The sequence below is a fragment of the Malurus melanocephalus genome, unplaced genomic scaffold (assembly GCF_030028575.1).
Source record: "Malurus melanocephalus ecotype Western Australia unplaced genomic scaffold, MMel_1.1 scaffold_49, whole genome shotgun sequence".
Lineage (NCBI taxonomy): Eukaryota > Metazoa > Chordata > Aves > Passeriformes > Maluridae > Malurus > Malurus melanocephalus.
In genome coordinates this window covers 957,498-980,241 of record NW_026623281.1, presented here as the reverse complement: position 1 = coordinate 980,241, position 22,744 = coordinate 957,498, and positions in this window count along the sequence as shown.

Sequence of the window (22,744 nt, the reverse complement as noted above, 5' to 3'; positions counted from 1 at the left end):
CATCAGGATCTGATTCATGCAGCATGTCAATTCAACACAATTATTTTACACCAGGAGTCATCAGCATCTATTCATTGTGACACAGTACATTTCAGAAGAAAACCYTCCTTTAAGAAAAAGAATGGAAGCTCGGGGAAGGAACATTTCCACACTATTTTATTTGCCACAGCTCTCACTTGGCAGTGTGGCACAGTCCCTTCTGAGAGGCCAAGGCACGAACAAAACAGGGGACTGTGCGTCTGATCTTCATCGGTGCACTTCTACCMCCAGTCTTCACGGCCTTTTGAGAGCAGATGGTTGGACCAACTGCTGGTTGTTACAGCTCATTACAGCACCCATTCCTGCACCAAGACATGTAATACAGAACAGCATTGCAAAGAACAGGACCATAAGTGAAATACCATCCTCTCCTCTTTATTGTGCAATGTGAATCCTGTAGGGATCCGAGACATTTCCATCTCTTAACCTCTGGAGTGATACCACCTTAGATTAAACAGACAGACCAAAAGAAAACAAAACCAGATGGATTTGGCTTTATACCTGCTGAAGTCTGCAGAGAGCYCTGAGAGAGCTTGGTCTGCCCGTTGAGGCACAGGCAGTAGGGAAATRTACTATAAATGTAGAATAATAAAGTAAAAGAATGTACACGCACCCCGTTTACTTGTGAGCAGAGTCCAGAACAGAGAACTTCACTAGAAACAGAGAACTTTAAAGCACAAAGACTGGGATAACAGTGGGGGCTGGGGAGAGGAAATCAATATGCATGATGGGAGATGTGTGAGAGAAGGAGAGAAACACGTGTTGGACAAAATACTCAAATGAATGCAGAAGTGACTGTAGAACAAATTAAACCTATTGGAATGACAGAGAGAAGCACTAAATAGGAACAATCTCTAATTCAGTAAAAATAAAACATAAAGGAGGGGTGACTTACATGTTAAAATAATGATAAATAGCATCCTAAATTTCCCCTTTGYTCCAAAGCAGATGAGACAGGACAATCTAGCGGGGAAGCTGCAGGCTGAAGCACAGGGACTACTTAGCAATGCACACAAYAGCGAAGGGCAGGAACACAGGGACCATCACATTCAATTCAAAAGGGTAAGAAGAATTTAGAAAGACAGAAGTAATTACTTAAACTGGAGCCTTGCCTGCTATAAAGACCTTCAAGAGGTAGAACATCAGGTACAAAAGAAGATGGGAAGATTACATATTGAAGTTCTGAGAGCACGGAAAGAAAATGCACCTCAGAGGAAGAAAGAAAATACACACAAGAGGCCTAGCTAAATAAGAAATTTCAAGTGAATTAAGAACATGAGGTCAGTGAAGGAGACGGTTTGATAGTCCTCTAAGAGGTAGGAACTATAATTTATTCACCAGAAGGGGAGAAAGGCAGTAATTCAAAGTGTGTTAGAGCCAAGAATCCAAGTGTGAAGTTCAAAAACTACACATTCTGTMAAAGGAAATTGAAAGAGACATAACACACCAGGTCAAAACATGAAAATGGGGCAAATTACTTGGAAAAAATCTACTAGAACATCACTGGTTTTAATCAAAACCTTAGTTGTTACACAACGATGCAAAGCAAGTGATGATGGGGATGACATTGAAATAAAAGTGGTAAATAAAGTTCCAYGTTCCTAAGAGGAAAGAAAGAGAAAAATAAACAATGCACAAATTAAGCATTGCAATGGAACTCACTGATGAACAGGAAGCATTTTTCACTATGAAAAGGATTAAGCAAATAATAAAAAAGAATAAAAAAAAGGATAACAAAGTGTCAAAGTCCCTTGTATAAAAAATTGATGGTAAAACTAATGTTTCCACCAATTAGGGCAGTGTTATATGMATAGTAAGTAGATACATGCAATGGCATAACACTGGAAAGAATAACTACCAGAGTCAGGAAGGCAAAGTGGTCTGAAAACCCAGTCACGGCATCTCTCAGTAATACAGAAATTTAACAGAGTTAGATTCCTTCAGTGAACCTAAATTGACATGACCAGATATTCTGCAGAAAGAGATCTGGAGAGTACAAAAATCCCAGTGTGGAGTTATCAACTCACATTCCTATGGCTTGATCCAAACTCAAGTAATAAATTTATTAATGTCCCATTTGCCAAAAGAACCCTTTTCCCAGTTTTCCTCCATTTTTAAGAAATAAAGCATATAAAACCACGTGCACTYATGCCTATGAATAGGAAAAAAAATTTAGAAAGGTTTCTTATAGACAAACTAAGTGACATAGTGATTCTATGAGCCCTTTCCCACAAAAAATTATTTTGCTTAGCTCCTCAGGAAAACTCAAATGTCTTTCAAGCAACAGAAATCCAAATAATAATTATTATTTTTTTCTTCACAAAGCTATATATTCACAGCTCAAAAAGATACCRTTATTGAAGACCCCACAGTGTATATTCACAGACTCATATCCACAAAGAAACCTATAACCTTCCTGATTTAGAAGCCAACTGATTTTRCATAGGATAAAATAAATAATGACTTAGAAATAAAATGGTGAATCATTCCATTAGTTTTAGCTTTCCATTGCAGCAGCTAAGGGAAATTCTGATCAATACAGTGAACATTCAGCTTCCTAAACATAAAGCACATTTCAGACAAAGCTGAACATTTTTCTCCTTGTCACACAGAATTATCTTAATTATTGTTTCAAGGAACAGCTTTACATAGAATCATCTAGGAGTCCAGAATGCTGCTCAGAAACTCATCACTGGAATAATTTATGATTTTTTCTTCCTAACATCTTGGGCTTGTTTGATATGCTTGCCATTTCTCTCTGACAGGGAGGTCGATTAAATCACATTTATATTGTAAACGTATGCATTGCTTTTTACCCTAGGCGGTGGATGAAGAGATACAGAGCCCCATGGGAAAAGCAAGCCAATCCACTTTCATATTGCAAATTTCTGCTGTTCGGAAGAAATGAATGGTTGCCAGGGAGAGCTGGGAATTACTCGAGGATGCAAAATGTTATTTTAGAATCCTTTTGAGAGAGGTTTTTCTCTCCCCCACCTCACCATTTTCACATCTTCTGCTAATGCAGCTCACATCAGTTTCTATGAAAACACTGAAGGAATGCACTTCACCGGCATTCTTCAGAGGATCTGTATAAATCAGGCTTTAACTCTGCCTGCATAAAGCAGGCCATTTCTTTACTTTCAAAGGGAGAAGGGAGAAAGGATTTGTAACATTTTCCAAAGCATTATGTCTGCCAAAGATCATTCGAGATGAGGAAGGTCACCACATGTTTTTGAACTAAAAGAAAGTGCTAAAAATGGGGAGGGTAAAGGTCATTGCTTAAGGCCATGGAAAAATGAGGCTGCAGTATCATTAACCTAACAGAACTAATTAGGAAACATTCAGCTTTTATAAATTATGCAAAGCACTCAATTTACACTTTTTCAGATTTCTACCATAACAGAGATAATTAGGAAACATTTACAGCAACAGTGTAACCTAATAAAGCAACCCTTTCATATAAGGATACCTTCCCACTAATACTTTCATATCTACAATAGTGAGAAATAGGTATTATTACCTGAAAAAGCTTTATGGAAATAATTTCATCTGTGACCGAAGACCAACAAGATCTTGTTGGTATTTCCCCTTCACTTGAGGCAATAGCAAAGAGTCAATCAACCAACAAAGTAAATAACTGACTCTTTGTAGTTCTACRGGCTTCTTGCTCATTTAATTATAACAGAAAATTAGTTTGTGTGATTTAACCTTAAGAATATAAACCTTGCTATTCAGGGATTATGTAAACACAGGGTCAAATCCTGCAGTGGAGTCCATTCCCACTTAGTATCCTTGAAAAACTGGAGAGATTTGACATTTCAGTGTTAAATTTAACAGCATGAAGTATTCTGAAATATCAGCTTGCTTCTCTGATTAATTTTTATAGGACTTACATTCACTAAGTATCTTAAAAAGGATTTTGTAACAAAACCCCCTGAATTTAGGAACACTTAGCAAAGAACTACATCCTTGCAGCAAATAAAATATTCAAGTTATTTATCTCCACACATCCTGTATTTGTTTTTGAAACATAGTTTGTAAATCTAACCAGATCTTGTAAATCTAACCAGATTTTCCTCCTCCCAGCAGGAAGAAGAGACAGAGAACAAAATATGAAACATGGTGAAAAGGAATGGGGGCTGAAATCAAACTAGGGAGGGATGGGTTGGGGGTGGGAATTGGATAAGAGGAAACGGAGGTAAGGATAAAAGTCTCATGGAAGTCTAAAGTTATAGGAATTTAACCACCTCTAGTATTTCAAGGGGCTAAGGAGATAAGTAAATACACTCYTGCCTTCAGATCTTCTATTCGTAATGCTCCAAAGAGTGACTTACAGTGAGATTCAAAGAAGTCAGTGGGAAGATTCCCTGCACTGATCTTTAGATGTCCTGTAGGAAATACATCGTGATTTGGCTAAAAGATTTTGATGACAATGCAAAGGACTTTGTACATAATCATGGAAATTCAGCTTGTGAGCTGGRAGAGATAAAGACCAAGAATGAATTCTGGTGCACTACAGCTTTCAGAAAAAGTGCAGAACATAACTCACTGAGTGTTTTTGTATACTGTCCGTCGTTKTTCCTGCCACCAAATGCAGAGTCAAAATATAGACCACATGACTGGAACATCTATCTATGCATGCTTCTGATGYTTTTCCTCTTCGCCAAAAATCAAATTTTCACAAAAATATTTGGAAAACACCTACATTTCTGATACTGACATAACTTCAATACTCGCCAACTCTAAAGAAAACTCTTGAAACCTTTTCACAATATCGTTGTATAAATCTTCGGCCGTAAACTAGAATAAACATACTTTTTCTCTATGTTTATCCAATTATAGCAAAGGCCTGACATTCTACAGTTCCAGTCTCAAAGCAGAGGATCAGCCCCTGAATCAGGTACAYTGCATTCTCTGATGAATGGGGGAGTTTGTTCAAATTGTGTATAAAAACCACCTGACATTGAATGATATCTGAAGAGTTTTAATACAAACGCTAGAATCTTCCCTACTATTTCTATGCTTGTRTTTACCTGACTGGGAGATGCAGGCTTGTCCAGCAGTGATTAGCTGATAAGTCGTGAGAACACTGCACAGATTGACAGATATCCTGGACATCAGGATATGTAGGGATGAACCTCTGATACAACTCACCCAAATTTACTTCAACTACGGTTTAAAATGCAGCCAACATATTGAAAGCAGAGAACAGAGACACCAAAAAGCAGCTGTGAGAAGTGTTTCACTACCTCCATTCACACTAAAGCAAAGACACCTTCCACAGTTGGCATTAGTGGATACCACAAAGAAGGGTTGCTCATTTTCRTAAAGAGAGCGTTCCAGTAGAGCTGCCAGAGCTGCTGAGGGAACTTAGAGAGCTTCATTATCTTGGGGCTGTCATAGAGGCTGAATATACAAGCTACACATGCTTTTCCATAAACTACAAGGATGTGGAAAAACAGAAGAATGTTGCAGGTTTGCAAGGTGTGTCATCTGCAAAGCTGCAACATTCTTTGTGTGAATTAGTCTGATCTCTCACTACAACCAAATCCCATTTATGTTTCAGTCCTGATACGTTGATGACTGTCTTTTGTTTGTTCTCCTCTTGTGCCGGTTCCTTTAAGAGCAGGTAGTTGAGAAAGTTCTCCTTGAGCAGTTATTTTTTTTAATTCTAATARCTTACTGTTGTCCCAGGCTGACAGAGACACGTAATCCAACCCTGCCATCCCATAGATATTCAGTAATAAATTCCCTCATCAACTGCTTCAAAATATTTAGAAGAACTCTGAAGCTGCAWAAAAACTTTTCCCAAATCTTCCAACAACATCAGTGGTCTTTGGATAATCTCTAAATTCTATGTGAGTTTTGTGGCCAGGACCCAAGTCTCCTGAACTTAAGCCCATTAACCTCACCATARATATCTTGAGCAMATGTCTTTTTTTAATAATGCAAATWAACCAGTTTCTTTTTTAACCTCAAAAAGCCAAAGACTCAAAACAGTCTTCAAGTAATCCCCCCTTCCCTCAGGAGTTAACTAGTTCACCTAGCTYATACTTTTTCTCTTGAATTCCAAATGTAAGTACAACTATATAAATGAGAAACATTTGCCCACATAAATAAAAGCTGTGTTTCCTGGTCCCTTCATTAGAACAAATTCACCKGTCCTTTGTTTTCAGCTTCTGGGTGAGAGGAACAGATATACATGGYACTCATTAGAGTCCTCATTATGACTCCTGCTACCAGAACAAGATACCTTAATTGTAAGACAGATGAGAAAGACAGCGGCATCCTGTAGTACCGTGACCTTTCCAACACTTCATATTTTGACTTGCTGACCATTCCATCTGCTTKTTGCACACTGCAGGGAAGAACAGGATAGTCATGCATGACGGTAACTGGSAGGAAAGTTAACCCATTACTGTAAACCAATGGAATCTTACAGATTTTAGTTCAGTMCTGTCTCGATTTCCACTAAACTGTCAGGGCTTACCCTGCGTTTCTGTTAACAGCGGCAATACGTATTTTTTGAAGGTACCAATATCTCTGAGATCCCATTCACAGATCAAGTTTCTTTTGTGAAAWGCAATGGATTACTACTCTGGGCAACGCTTCACAAAAAGTGACAAATCACTTTTAATTCCTTGGATATTCGCTATCATAACATTAATCCATCTGGCATTAGGGAAGGAATAATATTCAGGCCTCTATTCTTTCCTTTGCAACTTCATCTYGAAACAAGCCTTGAATAGCTTTGAGATCTTATTATCAGAGACCCCAGGTACTTCCACCATATGGCATGAAATACTCCAAAATATTAGTGTCACTAATGTCTCAGCATTTCTATAATTTGACTTGAGTATTACAACATAAAGTTCTTCAGAAAAGACTTGGCCTGTCCAACAGCAGGGGCACTTGGTAACACCATTAMTTCCCATTGACTCTAAAAACTGTCAGAAGTCCTTGGTGAGCATAAATGTCCACAAAACTGAAGTAACTGATAGCCCACATCSGGGAAAATGGGACAGAGTAAACCTGTCTGTCCAGGTAGACCTTAAAAACACCTTCCAGSACCTGAAGGTGACCTAAGAGAAAGCCAGAGGGGGACTTTTGAAAAGGGCTTCTCATATAGGATAAAATAAGGGAGAATTGCATTAAACTGAAAGAGGGTAAGTCTAGAGCGAGTACTACAAAGAAATTCTTCACCCAGTGAGTTGTAGGGCACTGGGCAAGGTTGCCCAGAAAAGYTGGGAATGTCCTGTTTCTGAGAGTATTCAAGGACAGCTTGGATGAACAGGATGAACACCTCCCTGGTCTGGTGGAAGGTGTTCCTGCACATGACAGGAGGTTGGAACAAGATGGTCTCTAGGGTCCCTTCCAACCCAAGCCATTCCATGATTTGCTGTAGGAAGCTATAATTTTAAGGCACAAGTTATGACAAACACTGCTCCAACAATGGCCACAGATATATATTAAACATGCACATGTCTTTAAATAAAAATTCATTTTTGTTCTAAGAGAATTAATGAATGAAGTATTGTAGCAAAATGTTACAAATCCAAGAACTATATCCATGTCTGTTTTCTCTAAAGACTAACGGAGCCGTGGAAGCAATCTGAGTAGGGAAAATATCCCCATATGTGACCTAGAGCCAAGAACAGGAAGGAGGTGAGTTACAGAATTGTAAAAACAGTTTCTAGACTAGAAGAATGAAAAAGAAATACAGCAGAGAATGAAGATGTCAGATATTTAAGAATCTGAAAAGTAACAAATAGAGTTAAATTTTACACGAAGAGACAGTCAGTGAAGGGYTGAAAGAATGAGCAGGAGATGGACTCAGCAGCACAAAAGTCACTCTGAGAAGCAGAAAGGAAAGCAGAGCTGCTGGAAAGCAATTGAATTTGAGATATTGAATAYTGAATTAGGATACTGGTGGTCCAACAGAATATATTCAATATATAGTCAAAATACAAAACTGCTAAAGTTTTACTGGGAAATCTAGAGGAATATGAAAAGCAGAGAATATCAAAGATACAATGTTACCTTTCCAAGAATATATCTAAAAGTACACATATCCACATGCGAAATCTAAAGGAAATTTGTCAAAACAAACAAACAAAAACCCCAAACAAAATCCAAAAGCAAAAACACAACACACAAATAGGCAACACCCTTGTATTTTTCTTAAACGTTTGATAAAGCTACACCTTCCTAATTGCTCTTTGCCTATTCAGTGTGTAAATAATCCMAGTCATGAGGAATTAATAATTCATAAATCATGTAGTTAAAACTGATTTTCCCATGTCTGATTTTCTCAAAAAAATACATAATACACAGTAGAAACGAAAACGGCTCAAGCTGTTTTACACTGGCTAAATGTATTCATGTTTTCTATAGAGCACTCTTTCCCTTTGTGTGAGAACTGTTAAGTCTTATTAATATTATTATTTAATAAGATTAGTAAAAATTAAACTCCACCATTTAAAAAACCCAGAAACATGTTTCCTTTTGTTTACAGGTAATTAGGTAATTTTAAACCAGCACACAGAGAAAAAATTAATTAATGGGGGAGGAGAGGAGACGAGGACTACAGAGAGGCTGATTGGTGCTGCATAAGAACTAAGGCACACTGTTATTTCACATATTCCAGTCATATAACAGTATCTAAAGTAAAGAGAATTTTAAACACAAAGAATTTTGCAACGCACTAACTACCTTTCCTGTGAAATCAACCATTTAAATMATGTATTACAAATGAGGAAAAGGACAGATGCAAGATTTTCACAGAGACTTTTCAGGTACGCTTGTAAAACACAGCATTGTGAGTCAGTGATGTATGCAGCACTGGAGTGCAGAAACTCCAGGCACTGAAAGAAGCTGCAGTGTTAACATCTGCAAATATCTAATGGACTGATTCTCATGTTGCACATTTTGTTTCTCTAAAAAGCCTTTAATATGCGACCAGTGTCTGAGTATGTGACTACCCGAAGTTTAACATTTATCAAGTTAAATGTATTTGTAATGGCTGAGGGCATCATGCTGGTTTCTCTTTAACCACAGAAGTCAGATTCAACATAAAACTTGGTGCATACTCACAGTTTTGTAAAAGGAGCATCCAAATTACCCAAATCAGCTACTCCAACRCATGCTAAGAAATATGTTTAACTGAGGGCTGCAGCACATATTGAGGGCCCCAATCACAAGCAGAACACACTTCTGCAGTAAGGATTTTGGCAAATACATTAAACACGCGGACAAGTCACTGAACAGAAAAAATTGAGTGTGCAAGAGACATTTTTATACCATTCTAAGATAAAGGGCTACAATCACTCATTAGTAACAGACCAGCCATTTATGCACTCATGACTCAGATTACATGAAGACTACATTTCTTCATCTCTTCAAATGCAACTCACGGAAGCGTTTAACCACATGCTTAACACTAAGTGCACACCTGTGACAATTCTTATACACCAAAAACTCACATGTACACTTAAAGGTGATTGAGGATGGAATACTTTGGCATTTGAACAGGATGACCAGGCTGCTCCTGCTCGCTCCATTACAGCTTGTTGCATCTTTGCAGCTAAGAAGGTCAGGGCTTGCCCTGCACTGGGCAGTTGGGTGCAGACCTTTCCCATTTTTCACCTTTCTATAATCTTGCTATACTGTGCCTGAAGAGCCCTTTCATTAATATGCTTTGTGGGTCAAAGTACAAACAAATATTCTCAACCTGTCCATCACCTGAATTCCTAAAGGGAAATCCCTTTCGTTCACTGCAAGGAGCTTCCGAGGTAGAAAGACACATTCCTCTTCACCTGTCAGCAAGGTGGGGCACACTTGACTCTCACACTGAGCCATGGCTTTGGCTCTGGTGTGTACTACCAGCAACTCCCTGGTCACTTAAACCTAACTCCTCAAGCTTCAATCATCACATTGGCTTGCGGATTGTAGGTTTTGGCTTGGGTTTTTTGTTGCTGTTATCGTTGATTTTTCATTTGGTTATCATTGAGTTTTGAGGCTGTTTTGGGATTTTGGTTCAGTTTTCAGGGTTTTTTTTGATTGTTTCTCTTCTAATCTTTTGGTTTGTTGTGCAGGGGGTAGCCATAAGAAAACAGAAAAATAACCCAGGACTGAAGCCTGGAATTATTCTCTCTTAGTATATAAATACAAGCATACATTTATTAACTGATTCTTGAAATTGAACTTCTGCAGTCAATCAGCATTAAAATCTGGTACTAACATATTTGAACCCAAGTACATATCAGCATTTCCACTAAAAATTGTATCCCAAAGGATAGTGTGAGAAAGTGATCAGTTATACAAAAGTACATCCCCTCCCTACAGAATACCCAGATGTAGTCAAATTGAAGATAAAACTAATGATTAACACTCTTTAGGTTGTCAGTGAAAGTCTGTGACAGCAATAGATTAGAGTACAAAGCCACAGGACTGCCCAAATTATGTGACAGAAAGGGTGGAGAGGATAAGCTGTAAAACTTCATAATATTCAAAAATGTATCCTTGTTTCAGTTTCAGCCTAGTGAAGAAMTAAATGAAGGAAAAAAATCTTAAGAAATAAAACAGATGTGCCTCATAACTTGATCCTGTGTGTCATACAGTGTCTTTCATGTAACATTTCCCTATCTACCACTACTAACATGCAATTTGTTCTAGATCATCCTCAGTCAAGACAATAAACATCAGGTTTTTCTTGAAAGATCTTTACCTTATTGCTGTGAAATACCGGTGGGTCATTATGCTTTAAAGGAATACAGGTATAGTCATATTACCTTGAAAATTCATTTTTAATCTTTCTATTACCTCAATTCAACTCTATTAATTACAGTGTTTTTCTCAGTATGAACTTGGCTGTTACAAAATYAGAAATGTAATTTTCAAAATTAGTCAAATAGTACAAGATTACAAATCCAATTTCAGCTGGAGTAAAAACACAAACACAGCAGAATTGCAGTAAAAGAAATTTGATCTGCTGCTTCCATAAACTTAATAGTGTCTGTAAGGAAAAAAGAAATCAAGTCAGAAGCATCTACAACATTGTGTATATTTTTGAGATAGTACTTGCTAGCTCCCTAATCCAGACAGCATTCTTAATATTCTGATAAGATATTTTAGCTTAGGCATGACCACCTTGTTTCCTAAGGCAACCAAGAGAGCKCTTTCTCTGCTTAACACCTTCAATGCTGACAGACTGCTCACCCATCCCCGGGCACCGGGGTTCCCAAGAGGGGCTACGTTCAAATGATGCGGTATCTGAGGATTCTTACCATAGCTGTATTTCCTAGGTGTACCTGGTGGAAGTCTATCAGCATTACAAAAGTTAATTAGTCAACTGAGAGCTGGAATCTCACCAGGCTAATTTTTGCTGTCAGGGATAATGATAGATTTTTCAAGCCTTAAACCAACAATTGGTGCAAAAGATCAACTCACTAATGATTGTCAATTAGTCGTGTGACTGTTGACTTCATTTTTCTGCCTTTGAAAAACATGTCATACTCATTCAACAACAGCCCACGCCACCTGTATTTTGCAGCTGCGAAAATACAGATATTCCAAATGAATCCCCAGAGACACCAGAGCCGAATGTTTTTCAGTAAACAGTAAAAGCCTTATCATTGTAGTGTTATTAACTATGTTAATTTGTCTAGCAAAACACAGTGCAGCATTCATAACTGCAGAATAACATAAACATTTCTGACAAGAAACTAAGTAATTCATTGTATTTGCTCACAGCTATCTTCACACAAGGACTTAAAAACAAGATTTCAGTTAAAAAACTGAAGGTTCCCTCCCAGAGCACTGTCATCTTCAACAGACATGACTGCATCAAACGAGTTTGTATGTTCAGGCACATAATCTATAATCATTGCAACAGCAGAAGTGGTGGAGAGGCTTTATAAAGGAGAGTAACAGTTTTCAAAAAGCAATTCAGGTAAGTGAAATTTACCTWTAGCCCAACTGAACACAGCCTGTACTTTAGCAAATATTTCCTTTCACATGAAAGAGCACATTTCAGTGAAGGAGTTCAAAGCATCACCTCACTGTATAATCTCAGCAACCAAAAACCCAGGAAGTAATAGGGACTTCTCAAAGTCTTCTTAATAAATAAGCATATGTTTATCCTAAGTTAATAAAGGGACCCACTCCAACAGCAAATTCTCGAAATGGTATGAGATTGTCCCCTCACACTAATTTAAGGTGGGCTTCAAACTGAGTTGTTCAGTGGAGAGAGTAGCTCTGCCTCCACTCTAACCCTGCTACTCTCACGTGATTAGCAAAGGCACCACGCAGTCCTAATAACAGTCACACTTCTAGCAAAAGCTCTGCCACCAGAAGTCCAGTCAGAATCAAACTGGATTTTTACTACTCCTTCACATTTAGTTGTGTAGGTTATTAGCAACATAGACATGGAAATAATACTGCAGCACATCACTGACAATGCYGAACACWGACAACTTGGTTTTATGTGCAAAAYCCCACACTATGGATCCGGGTTCATGCAGGGAACTCTACAAACACTCCTTGATTCCTAATCCTTTCAGACCTTTTTATCGTCTTACCAGGCCCCCAATAAAAAATCTCAACTATGAGTAGTTTAGCACCCTTTAACAAGTTTTTTTTTTCCTTGCATGGCAAGGTCAGTCATTTGACATAAAAAGGAGCATGTTCTCTTCCCTCTTCCTCCAGTTGTTACTGATGGATACAGAAGATCTCTCTGTGTCCTAAATGCCTTCTACACTAGCTTTCATGGTCACAACCACTCTGCCTCAGCCCTTGTTACTTGAAAAGTGACAGAAAATGCAAAGATCAGCACCTGAAGTCACAGCATGAGGCTGACAGATCTACTTCCCACATCTTACAGATAGAAGTAACAACTTCCCAAGGGACTGCAGGAGGACCAGTCAGACAAAGCCCTAGTGAACATGCACACACACCACATTTAGAGCATGAAGATCTCAAGATTATTATAATATATTGCAATATGCCTTACAGAAAATTTAGAAAGACTGCTATCCAAGTTCTACAGAGYTCCTGAAAAGCAAATATCAATATATGTACAGATCCGTCATGCCTTCTCAAACTGTCTGGAGAAAATTACTTTCCTAGAGAACCTGTTCATTATTTTGGAARAAGATAATTTCAAGCAGTCTGTTAGAAGACCCCKATGATTTCATTCAGAAAATGGTAAAACCTGTCACCATGTTATAGATGGAAAAACATAGGTCTTGGGAAGCTGAGGAACCGCTGAAGTTCCCTTCATGTATCAGTGGCACTGAAACTCAGTTGTAACATTAATTCATTTACCATTAAAATCCAAGTAATTTACACATATARAATAGTGGTTTAGGGCTTAGTTTAATAATTCAATAAGAAGGTTCATTATCATTCTAGTGTTAGGAATTTGTTGAAAAAAAATTAAAAATTATCTCAGTCAATAATAATAACAAAATGCTACTCAGATGTTGCAAAAAGGTGTACTTWTAGCTGATTTAATAATTTTAAATATGCCAGATTTCTCATGAAACTCCCTCTGAGATTTAAGGTTACAACCTAAGCAGCATCACACTGTTAAAAGCCTTTGCTTGTAGAGCCCCACCAGTCTCTTCTAAAGTGTTTCTCTAATTGCTACTACTTCCCACTCTCCCTTCCTACATTTCGTAATTGCTTTTCCTCAAGACATCTCTCTTCCCCTCTCCTTATACACTGATGTGGTMTTCTAACAGTGTCTTCAACTTTTTTGCTGTATTTTAGCCCCTTCTCCAGAGCAAGCAAGCACTAAAGATTTAGGGACTCAAAATTAAGGAGTGCCTGATATAATTCTGAGTAAAAGCTAAAATTTTGGATTAAGAGGAGAAAAAGGTGATCATCTCAATACATAAAACTTGACATGAGAAAACTCTCTCTGAGAAGTTGTTGACACCCCATGCAATGCATAACAATATTGAGGAAAAAGAAKAAGCAATCTTAAATAAAAGCATAATACTGGATTCTACCTTTAGTGATAACAACCAAGATTCATTCGATATGAAAACCTAGATGAACAAAATTCRTAAGGATATATCATTTCCAAATTATAAGATTTGGAGCCTGGTATTTGATGAGCAGTTTTTGAGCCTCGCCAAATTGCAAGTTTCCCATAAGAAAGGGTTAGGCCTGTTTACTTATTTAGTAACAGCAGCTGAATGGATGGTGCAATTTCCTGAATCTGACAGCTGGCACATAGAAAAAAACAACAAAACCCATGACAGATCTAATAAAAATCTCAAGAAGTGATACTGCCCCCTCTTACAAAAAGGCTATGAAGGCCAACCCTCTAACGATGTTGAAAAGACATTGCTCAATCAGAATGGGAGATGTGAGTATTTAGCAATTCCAAAAGAAAAGAAAAAAATCACCAAATACCCAGATCCCATCWCATATCACGGTCTAGTAATTAATGTACTCTATTTCCGTATGAATTGTCACAAGGAAAGCTGATGTTAAAGCAACTTCTTAATTATCATTTTCCCAGTTTCCCACCTGAACAACAATTTCCAGTGATCTTAAAATTAGTATTCGTAATGCACAAGCTGGACTGTAGCTTTTTCTAATTCCCGACTTGAGCACAATGAATGAGAAATGAGGGAGAATCTTCTACCTGGTACTTAATTCTGTTCACCAGAATTCCCATGCTGATTTTTTTCACCAATTTTCTTTTTATTATTTATTTTTAAGAAARCACACTCCTGGGGGTAGAGACTGCATTCTGATTTATGTCCACATGAAAAAAAATATGTAATTCCATCTTAACTGGGGATTTCCATCCTACTGGGGGACTGAAATTAAGTAAACTTATTTAGATTTTTAAAAGCAGTCAAACACTGTAAGCTGACCAATAAAGGTGGCAGTGCCAGTTCAATTTGTAATTTCCATGTGTTTCAGAAACAGGGCATGCTGCATTGAATTTTTTTTTAATTTCACATTAAATCTGGAGCTAAACTAGACAACACATCATATTGGAAGGGGGAAAAGAAAACTTCATGTCCCTGGAATTCTGTCTTGGTGGGGGATGAGAGCTTCACTGTTCTTTGGTTATTGCTGTGCTGAGTGTTAAGATGGCTGTTAAATATTTTATCAGCCAAGACTAAAACCAAGAAATGTGCTGAAAACAAGAGTTGAATGATGTCTGTTTTGAGTCTCACATTGTGCAGATACACAAGCAGATTTTGCTTTTTTTCCCCCTGCTTTTTCTGTTTTCATTTCTCTCAAATTCCTCCCCCCAAAGCAGCTACTCCAAGGGTTTTCTTTTCCACAGCAGCAGCTGTGGTACGGTGCACATTATAAGGGCTGACAGTTAACCGAAGTAAACATAAGGACACAGCAGCATTAGGGTTGTCAGTCTGAAAATAGAATTTCGTTGTAATTCTCTGCGTGAGGTCTTGGAACCGCCGATGGCTGAATTAAGAACAGTGCTTTTGCAGATTTTATGGGGCTGAAGCATGTGACTATCCTCCCTCCCTCTGTCACACTAGAGGCTCAGATGATGGAAAATCATGCAATTATCTGTGTGTGTATGTATGCGTGCACACCAAAATATTTCTATTCTCAGGTTCTTGTTKTTCCTTTCTTCTGTCAGCTCTTTTCAGTGACTCCCTAACACCAAACATTCTCGTTTAGCTGTACTGGACGGGCACAATAACTAAGCAATGMTCTTTTACCACCTCACAGCCCACTTCCCCTTTCCCTCCCCAGCACACAGCAGAAAGACCCTGTTAAAATCCCTTTTCTGCTGTAAACACTAACTTCCAGCTATGAATTTGTCTTTGCTTTCCATTGTGTGGTTTGTGCTGTCATCTGCTAATAACAGAGTTTTTACCACCATCTGCAACATCGAGCTCTTCCTGTGGTTTCTCTCTGCCATTTCTAAGAATTTGACTAATAAATCACATTTCATCGGCAGATCAAATGAGAAAAATACGGGCCCCGCATTCCAGCTTGATCTTTTGTCTCAGAGTTTAAATGACAGATGTATCTCCTAACACACATCAGCGGAACCGGCGAGAGCCGCGGTTCAGGTTTGAGCACATTACAGAGAGATGATCAGCAGCTGGRATTACCCTGAACCAGAGCGGTTTGACTCTGACACAGCCCCGTCTAACCCGAGAATCCTCGCGGAGCCCGCACTGTGCCTGGAAAGGGTCCATCTTTGTTTCATAAGGTGGAGCCATTTCCTCAAAGGTAGATGGGTTTTGATAAGAGAAAAATGWGACGCGGTGAGCGCCGCGCTTGGCTGTGTGGTCTGCGCATTTATCAGAAGCCCTGGCTGGGAAAATGTCCGCGCTGGGGCCATGTTAGGGCTCCTCGGAAATCAGAAGGTATCGATCTTYCCCGGCGAGCCGCTCCCCCCGGTCCCGCATCCCGCGCAGCTGCCGCCCGAGGAGCGCTGGGAACGGCGCTCGCATCTGAGCCCATTAGTCACCAGATGTCACCTTCTGCTGCCAGCGCCTCCAACAGCCCGGCACACAATGTCCCGAGCACGCTCAACATGCGGACGGCGCTGTCGCAGCGAGGCGGACAGCTCCGTGTGCTGCGGGGACAGCCCGGCCCCGACCCCTGAGCCATGTTCACAGTGACACCTACAGCAGCACCGCCGCTGCTGCGGGGACCGCGGGGGGAGCTCTCTTCCCTCTTTCTGCCCGSGTTTTTAATTTATTTTAAAGATACACCTCTTCTGAAGATATAATTGATTTTATTCACCGGAGGAAATACCAGCTTCTCTATCGATTTCTACATTTGCTGAATTTATTTTGTTTTCTCCTCTGTGTGATAGCGTAAAATGTTATTAAAAAGGTGGTGTAGATCAAACAGAAAATTATTTGTTTTCCCCTAGAAAGACTAATTTTTAAAAACTACCATATTTTAAACATGTCTGCTCAGTGGCAGGGAAAGAGATTATTTAGCATCCACAGCCATTACCCGGTGCTCGTTAGCAAGTTGTTTATGGGGCTGCAGAGCGCAGGGCAGAGCCTTCTCTGCACCTTCCCTGCATTCACCATTTCTTTTATAGCCTCACCAGCCTCCCCCAGCATTTCACTGGGAAGAACCGAACATGTATTAGAAGATTTTTAGATGTGTTTTAAACAGTAAACAAAATCCMATCGAGAAACAGCCTATGAAAACTAACAGTGCTATAAAAAAATGACATTAATAAGACTCTGCTGAATTAAGTGGGGGAGTGTTTACGTGGGTTGTGTAAGAGTGTTACACTCCACAATCAAAAACTGATTAGAAATTTGCTCACAGTACAACAGACAGTGTCACTATGCTTGAATAATTGTTCAAGTGTTTCTAAGGTGAATCCAACAACAAAAAAAAATCCCAAACAAAATAGATGTCAAYTGAAATCTTTAGGTGCTTCTAATTAGACCAAGCAGAAACAAATTGTGCTATCAACTAACATGCATACTGAAGATGAAATTTAGAGGATGTTTAAGGTAAAATGTAGTTGAAAGGTGTGAGACCTACAGAATTTTCAAGCCAGCCAAAAATGTAACTTAAGCACATGTTTTAACATTACACTGCAAAAAGCTGATTTTTTTTTCAAGAATGTAAGAAAAACATTTTTAATTTCTTAGAACACACATCCTGACACTGAACAAGCCAGGTGTATTTTGTACAGATTTTCTGTAAGGTAATATCCTCTCCTTTTTCTATACTTTGCTGGTCATGATTTTTTAATCTCAAGAATTTTTATATTTAATTATGATCCCACAGAAAAAAAGAAAGATATTTGACCTATGTATTGAATGGGCAAATAATTCACTCCTACTCTTTGAATAAAAGATAGAGAATTAGGCAAAAATGTATTCTGCAGTAAAATAAAATAGTCATTTGTAACAAACACAAAAATAGYTCTTATAATACCTTGTAGTAATGCCATTTTTGCAAAGTACTAATTTTTGAAAATGCCTCCTTGTATTTTAACAATATGCATGTCRTTGTTTGGATAAATAAAAACAAATACACATTATTCATGGAATATTTCACAATGAGTTGTGAAGAGTACTTTTTAGATTTGGACATCCTGTGAGATTCTCGCTGCTTCTGCATGTATTGCTGCAACTAAGATCACCTTGTGGCACTGAGATACAGAACTCTATTTCCATGTTTCACTTTAAAAATTGGACAGTTCTTATTAACTTCCTTACACTCTCATACTTCATAATCTAATCTGCATGTAGCAAGGGGTTTCATTATAAAACATTTGTTTTTGGGGTTTTTTTTTTTAGGTTTTTTAAGGAAGGCTTACATCCACATCATCACAGAAACGATCTGCTAAATTTAAATTTACACATTACATATTCTAACACAGATGTAGGAACATTCAGTCTATGCAATTCAGATGGTTCTTGATATTTGTTGTGCATGTTTATCCCCTACCAGAGCAATACTGGGGTATTTCTTTTTTCTGCCCAGTGTAAAACTGAATATTATGTGTTCTGCGTCTGAAACAACTGAAGTTACTGGAATCTTTCTGAAATATACCTTTGTATTTTCAAAATGCCCAGAAGTTCAAGATCTGTTTCTAAAAACAGCCATTAGCACAAGTGTTTATGGACACAAATCCTTAACCACCACCTACTGGTGCAGGGCTTGCACACAACCAGCGAATTTAATCCTATGTTGAACTCCAAAGTTGTTAATTCAAACACAGTGTCCAAAGTGTTTATAAAATACTTTCAAAACATTAAGAACTGCCATTTGTAAGACTTTGGAAACTGCAAGTGCCTCATGTAAAAAGCTGTTATGCTTCTATTATCAACACGCCTCAGGACTTAATAAAGYAGGCATTTCAAAACACAGCATGCTGAAATTTGGCATTTTCATTTAGTGCTTACATATTATTGAGCAGAGGGCAATGTAAGAAAGAAAAAGAGAAAAATCTAGCAGGAAGGTCATTTTCCAAATTAAGAATCCATACTGTTGATGTTGCTGGTCAAAAGGTGCCCCAAACCATGTAAAATTTATTTTCCTTTTTAGTACTAATGATCAAAATCTAGGGCACAGRCTCTGAATTAATGATCAGTTGGGTGGAGCTGATTCTGTTAACCTCAGGTGCTCATTAATCCCTACAACTACTTCCATCAAGGTCATTAATGCTATTAAAAGCTGAATATTTACCATGCAATTATGGGGTTTTGCCTTATGAAAGACTTTCAGAAGGAATGCTTTGATTTTAGTTGTCTAGATGCACTTGTTTGGGTCCCAGTTATGTGTCTGCAACTTGAAAAAACTCCCAAAAATTGTTGCCACATTTTATCTTGTTGAGATACAAATTATTCTTAGGGATTGGGTTCTGATATACCTAAATATAAACACAATGAAGGTATCTGTAGCCTCACTGGGTCACCCAAGGTCAAAGCTTGAGCTCCCACCAGGCCAATCTGACAGCAAGGTCTGAAGAACACAGTCAATGTTTATTACCTTACAAACCCATCCTTCCCCGAACACTTACACACTTATTACTAGACTGAGTGACATTTTTTATATCAGACAATGTAACAGATTCAACATTTAAAGTAAAAATGTGAACTAGTTTTGCTTTGTGATGTAATAWAAATTCACCTAATGTTTGTTTTTTGCAGCTTTCTTACTAGTTATCATAAACTGAATTATCCATTTGGGGTAGCACAGGATCGCTTTAGCAGTAAAAGGACACAGGCTGGTAATTAATTAATTAACTGTTACTCTCATTCCTAAGGCCAGCCTGCTCTGCATGGTAGGTCTYAAACCAATCACACTTTGCTACTTCTATAAAAGTAAAATTAAAAAAGACTGGAGAAAAAAAAAAGAATATCAAGGGAACATTACTACTTTCAATATATCCTCTAAGATATTAGTAAGTAATGTAAATAATCTCTTTTTGCTCTCACTACTTGATTCCTACAGTTTGATGATGCTTGCTACAAAATTTTCCCGTTTGTGTTTTGGCCACATTAAAATATACTGACTCCAACTTTACAATTTTCACTGAAAAAGCTGTTTAGTCCAATGATCATTTCTTGTTCTATACCCAGTTGTTGTGTGTATATTGAATCTACCTATACCACAATGCCAATAGCTTAATAGTGATATAGATKATTGTTTTCCTCAAAATACCCTTCACAGTTATTGTGTATGAAGGGACTGTGAGATGGCTTTGAATAATGCCATGGTTTTTACTTCCATCTTTTGAAAGGGAAACTCATTTAGTTTATCTTCCCAGAAAAGGACACCAAGCATGTAGGAAGTGAGCCTGAAATGGACCACCTTATTGTCATTTCCAGTTCCCAGGCAGCAGCATTATACCATAGAAATTMCTTGGTAATTTCTTGCCCCTGCTACTCTAAATAAAAGGCCACTTCCATGGCAAGGATCCTTCTTCCATTTCCAACCTAAAATTTATTCATGACCACTTAATAACCATTTGTTCCTGTGCCTGTCCTTTCCATTAAGTCATTTCTTTTCCCTCTCTRTTTAAACTACCTCCACATTGTTTGATCTCCAGTCAGTTTCATTGTCCTAAGTTAAATGAGCAATTTCTTTTCAGTCACTTCTCACAAAGGTTTTTCATTAAGCTCATGGTAATTCTGTGTACCTGTTTCATTTTTCCAGAACATGGATGAACAAACTTGTACTCTGAAGTCTGGCATTATGTTGCACTACTGAACTGTCACTGTTCAGTGTCAAGTGAGTATACTGTATTTCCCAAAATCTAGGACTGTCTTCTTTCCTTCATCCAGCTGACTCTGGACTGACTGACAAGTCCTGCTCTTCCTCTGCYATTTCCAGCTCATACTCTCACAACAGAAAATAAAATGTCTATAAACAGAAACTAAGGAGAGAAACTCACTACAGAAATCTCTTTGTGGTTAGTCCTTCACTGTGTTCTCTTAGAAAGCTGTAACAGCCAAAAATCCCCAAAACCCAATAAAAAATTCCAAAGCAAATGCAATGTTAACTGCCAAAATCTTAYTGCATTTATTTCCCAAGACTCACTGTTCCACATATGTATAAAAGCAAAGGAATCCATATACTTGTATTTCATAACAGAATACAAAGAGTCTGAGGCTTAGCAGGGTGTATTTTTCCAGCTTCAGTGTGCCAGGAAAAAAAAAAACCAAACAAAAACAACTCACCACAAACAACAAAACACCAAACTGATCTCTTGATTCTGTAAGCCACAACATTTTCTTTTGTATTTGACTGTCAACCAAGCAATGAAAACAACTTGTCCATTTCACTGCATACAAATGACATTAAGAGTCCTTAATTAGGAGAACCTAATTTTCTCAARTTTTGTTCCTGGCAATATCACAGCTCTGAAAGAGAAGTTTTATGTGTGTTTGTTTACACCATTTTGGTAYCCACTTGCTCAAGTTGCAGCTGGCACAGACATTTTATCTAGCAAAATGGCCCACTAGGSTCAGTGCTTCTACAAGAGTAGGTGTGTTTCCCACGCACTTTTGGGATACATTTGTCCTTGTTTATAGTCTTGAGGTTGGCTACATGATCTTCAATCAAGTCAAGTTTATTTTCTGCAGACAAACTATTTTTATCACTAAAACTAACAATGGGAAAAGAAACCACCACCAAATTGTCACCTGCTGCCCTTTGGAGGCATGTGGGGCATGAGACATTTTCAGGGGAAAAGCAACTTTGTTTGGTCCTTTGCAAGCTAAATCAAGCCTCGTAAGTGACACACCAATAAGAAATTTTATCCTAGCAGAACAACTGTCACAGGTTTCTGTCATCTTAAGCAGTGAATGAGAACAGCAGTAATTTGTACCCACAAGTAGAACCTGTCAGTCACCATTGATTTCCTGTACTCCTCAGGTGGCCCCCCTGTAACCTGCTTGAGACTGCATATTAACAACCTGACCCCTTTCTGTCAAATACAAAATTTGGCTGGTAGGCTGCTCTCAAGTTTTCAGCCAAATGAAACTTCTCAGTGTCTCTGCACTCATCCTGTTCACTTCTTGCTAATTGGAACATGAGGATATGCAGTGGAGATTTTTCAAAGGAAAAAGTAATTATTTAAAACTATAACTAAGAATCTTAAACCTGTCTGTATGAACAGGTGTTTCATTAAAAATATCATCTCAGAAAAAAAAAAAAAACAAGCCAACTTTTCCTTTCTTTAGAAATTCACTAATATCTCAGCARTAAAACCAGTGTTCTATTGAACAATGATGTAATTGGGAAGTAATTGTTAATACTTCACACATGCTGCAGAACATTCAGTCCTTCTTCATAAACAAATTAAGGATAAGTAAAGTGACTAAGAACAGAAAAATACAAACATTCATTCTCATTAAGTACAGTAAACAAGGTCTGAGCATGAATGTGATGTCTGCTATGAGAACTCCTCCTGTCTAGAGACAAGATTGCAAATTAATTCCTCTGACAACTATTCAAGAACATAATACTCAGAGTACTGTCTTGTTAAAAAACCTTCTAATATYAGTTTTGCATTGCCATAACATCAAAACAGTTCTGTCATTTTCCCCCAACAAAACACATTAAAATGAGAGGGAAATCAAATTGCATACCAAATTATTCTCACCAAACACACTCAGCAATGGACATATTTATAGCCATCACCCAATAAGTATAAAAAAGAACACAGCCTGCTACAAAATTCCAATCAGTGAAAAAACAACTCAGT